At 38.1% G+C, this 4,485-nt stretch overlaps 1 pseudogene; it reads right to left on the reverse strand.

Moving 5' to 3' along the window:
• Nucleotides 1–3,146: 3,146 nt before the first annotated feature.
• On the reverse strand, nucleotides 3,147–4,281 carry LOC150007495 (nuclear distribution protein nudE homolog 1-like; annotated as a pseudogene).
• Nucleotides 4,282–4,485: the final 204 nt, after the last annotated feature.

The following is a 4,485-nucleotide window of genomic DNA, read 5'->3' on the forward strand; positions in this document are numbered from 1 at the left end:
GGGTCCCTTGTAGTATAGGCTTCCCCTGCTAGGTAAGTGTTCTAGGAACCCATCTGTATCAGTGTACCAACTGGCATTGTTGTGAAAGGCTGGGTTGGGCTTCAGTGAATTTTTTAGACACTTTTCAATGTGTTTGCCCATTTCATCATGGGTGATTTGGGAGAGTGCACCTCCCACACCACACTGAGTATTCAGCAGTTTTTTACCAAAGCAGCATGACCCTCATGCCCCACCTTCCCTATTGACCAGATCTTGCCCCAAGCAACTTTTTTTTTGTTTCCCTTGATGAAGAAAATCCTCAAAGGGAAATGTTTTGGCAATGTGAAAAAGGTGAAACAAAAAACAGCAGAAGCACTAAAAGGCATCAAAATATTGAGTTCAAAAACTGTTGTGAGCAGTGGAAAAAATGACTCCATGGTTGTATTGCAAGGTGACTGAAGTTTAAACATGCAAGAATAAATACAGAATTTTTAATAAATAAATCCGGGGTTTTTGAGTCTCCCCTCATATATATAAATCTGTGTGTACATACACACAATTTATTTTAAAAACTGAAGAAAAAGAAGAAAAGTTTTTTTTTTTCAGTAATGAAAACTTGTACTGTCAATTTCACATTGCTTAAAAGTAGGCGAGAAGTGAAAGGCTGGGATACTGTACTTTGTTTTTGAGTTAAAAAGTACTAAGCAGCCCAATTCCTTTTTGCACGGAAGAAAGTAAACCATGGCTGGAGCCCTAATTAGGTGACGGTGCTCCCAAAATTTATACACATTTAGAGCCTCGGAAGATGCTGTTCCTGAACAACACATGATTCCGCCAGACCTACAATATCTATCTCAAGCACTGCTCTTCTTTTTCTTGGCCCTTTTCTTGCTAGAAACCTTTTCTGAGGATAAAAATAAATCACAAGGGACTTGAAATTTAGTAAGTCTTGATCCTTCCCTGCACAGTCAGGAGAATAAGGTGCCCCTGATTATGGTGTGGGGGTTGGACGTTGTGGTGGACAGTCATTAGCTTGCCTCTTTAGAACACTGAATGAATGCCTTCTGAGACAAAATATAATTTATTACACAATATATGCTTCTAAAGCAGTGTTATCTAATAGAAATATAATATGAGACACATATTATAAATTATAAATTTTTCTTGTCACATTAAAAAGGAAAAAAGGGCACAACAGGTGTAATGGATTTTAATAATAAATTTTATTCAACCTTATATTATCAAAATACAGTCATTTTAACATGTGATCAATGTAAAAACAATGAGACATTTAACTTTTTTTATATTAAGTCTTTGAAATCTAGTGTGTACTCATATCACATCTCAATTTGGATCATTTGGAGACTAAATTTTAATTAGATATATTTGATCTGTATTTAGATTTCATATAATTTATAGCTGAAAGAGTAGATTCACAAAGCTAAGTTGCTCTATACACTTAAAAGCTTTTCAATAACTAAATTGAGCATCAGGTTTTTTTAATTTAAATGAATTAAAGTTAAGTGGCATTTAATTTATACTAGCCACATTTCAAATACTCTACAGTCCCACGAGTCTAGTAGCTAGTAACTATTTTCCAAAGGACTGTCGATCTAATGTTATAATTCTGCTACCTAATGACTTTTGTAGGCTGATATCAGAGCACACCAATGAAGCATATAACTTTAAAATTTTAATGAGGAAAAATTGTCAAATCCTATACATCTGATTAAGATGACATCTTATAGGACAATATGTTTTTGAGAAATTATGGATAAAGTATACAGTAAATTATGAATTAAACCTCCAAGCTGTGAGACACATTGAAATTTTTTTATAATTTGATTCAGTATACATGTTCTTTGGTATAAAGGAATTAATAGCCTTCCCCATTAGAGAGTAAAAAAAAAAAAGAAGAGGAAAGAGAGAATGTCTTTTTTAATGGTTATGTGTAAGACATTGTTAAAATAATGAAAACATAAGCATCTGACTTATAGAAGTCACATAGCTGATAAAAGATTTATATATAGAATATATAAAGAACTGTTAAAACTTAATAATAAGAATACAAACAACTCAGTTTAAAAATGAGTAAAAGATCTGAACTTTACCAAAAAAAGAAAAAGATATATAGATGACCAATAAGTATATAGCAGTATTTTTAACATATATATACAATGGAGTACTCATCAACTGTAAAAATGAAACAGTTTATTGATTCATGCAATACCATAGATCCATTTTTTCAGTTTCTCTTAATTTTATTATTCTTTTAAAAAATAGAAGTACATCTTTTACAGATACAGGTTAGAATGTTTCTAGGTTAATGAACCAGAGACTGGAGTTTAATTCTCTGTAGAATTTCAGTAGAATTTGAAAATTACTATTTTCAAATCAAGGATATGTTTGCTGTTCTTTTCAAAAAATAACTTAGTAACAAAAGGGAGGTCCTTAAACTACACACATGCTTTTGAACTCATGTCTTCTTTTTACTTGTGACTAAAAGCATGAGACAGCAATTCACAACAAGCAGAGCTAAGTATATATACTGTCCAGGTTGAAAGTCCTATGTTTGTTTCTTCTTTGACAAGAAAGCTTCCAACAACAATCCTGTAATATTACCTGAAGATCACCCTGATTATTTCATATGGCCTTAAAGAAATCCTAGTCTTAACAGCTGTTATTTCCAAGGCCACTCCACACCAATGACCTTGGGGATCCTAAAGTGGAGGTCTCCTACTATACAGTGTTGGAAGACTTTGTTCTACAAGAAAATTCTGGCTGAATGGGGCTGCGGTAAGCCTGAGGTGGACTCAGATCCCCCTTGTAAGGTGCCTTTGGACATCAAAAACAGTTCTGAAGACCAATCAGGATTTGAGTGAGCTCAAAATCATGGAGTAGCCTCAGCACCCACACCTCAGAGCCCTTTCCAGAAGGTCCAGTCTGTCTCTGTCCTTCTGCAACACACCAACAAGGAGGCTGGGGAATTAAGAGACAACATTTCACAGGGCCAAACATGAGGGGCCACAGGCCATGGCCCCTGTCATTGGCTAGTGGGATTGCTTGCCCATATTTTTCAAACTAACTTAAAAAAACAAAAAGCTAGTGTAAAGAGGAAAAGAAACAGATCCTGCACAGACACCAGTGGCTTTGCTTCTGTGGATTTCCTAAAGCAACATCTTCACCACATCCTGGGGTGATGGCAGCCATGGGGAAGACAGATTTAAAAGTGACTTCCCAAACTCCAGGTGTTTCCCAACCTTCAGACAGAGCAAACCACATTAAGTGGATATTACACCTGTTATAGATTGATGATGATCAGACCCACAGTTGTAAGACTGAATATCAAGAAAGAGGAGCAGTGTCAGTGCATCTCAATTTTCTCCCCTGTTATCACCCAGAGGAACACCGGTGCTGCTTTGATGTCTGTCACCGCTATCTCTGTTCTTGTTCCCCTTCCTGAGGGGGGGGCCACTTGTTTGGTTTGAGGACTGCTTGTACACAAAATTCTGGCAAGAGTCAAGTTTGGACTTCAGTGCCCCTCCTTTTTACAGCAGGTCTCTCACGATGTTGAAGGCTGATATCCAGGTCACAGGCCTAAGGGTGTCCCACCCATGGAGTCATCCAGACCATGTCTGAAGGTCCCTGGTGTGGTTAAGCTGGAACTGTGTCCCCAATGGGCCATGGGAGTGGACCTCAAGGGGCCAGTGGTTTGCACGGCTGTGTCTGTCCTTTCTGCTTCCACCAAGCTGGACACAAGGATTCTGGGTTTCTTCTGCTTTTGCTGCACAGGCAATTCCTGCAACAGATCTTTGACTTCATCCTTCAGTCTCTGAACAGATTCTAGGAGATTCTCCTCATCAAGCTTGCTTTCCAGGAAGGCATTTCCTTGATTTAAGCACTGCTCAAAGTCTTCCAGAGACATGACTGTGGCCTATTTCACTCTTTTCAAGTCATCATTTGCTTGCTCCAGCTCTCGGATATATTTCTGCAGCTGAATTTGAACTGGGCTTTTGTCTGGGCTAGGTCATCCTCTAAGGCAGAGATCTGCTGGTAGCCTTGGGAATGCTGCATCTCAAACTTCTCCTTGATGGTTTCTAGCTCCATGCAAAGGTGGTTATTTTCTGATTTCCGTTTTTTGTAGCTGTCTCCAATTCAGCTTCATATTCTTGGCTTCCCTCCTGGGAATTCTCAGAGCCCTTTTTGTGTATTATCTGCAGTTTGCTTGTAGATCATAACCAGATCTTTCCAGTAGTTAGCTTCTTCTTCCTTAGAGCTGGAAGTCTTCCCAGAGTCTTTCATTGTGAAAATGGGAGAAGAGGTCAGTCTTCTTGTGGCATGGTGTCCTCGGGGCTTGGGTGATGAAGACAAGCAGCTACTGCAACAGCAGTGGCAGCTGAGGGCCCCATAGATGCATCTTAAGTGCATTTTTGTTGAGTAAAAGATGCAGACCCACATGACTAAACATTGTATAATTACATATGTATGAAATTTTAGAAAAGACAA

The sequence above is a fragment of the Furipterus horrens genome, unplaced genomic scaffold (genome assembly GCF_987537825.1).
Source record: "Furipterus horrens unplaced genomic scaffold, mFurHor1.1.pri manual_scaffold_6, whole genome shotgun sequence".
NCBI lineage: Eukaryota > Metazoa > Chordata > Mammalia > Chiroptera > Furipteridae > Furipterus > Furipterus horrens.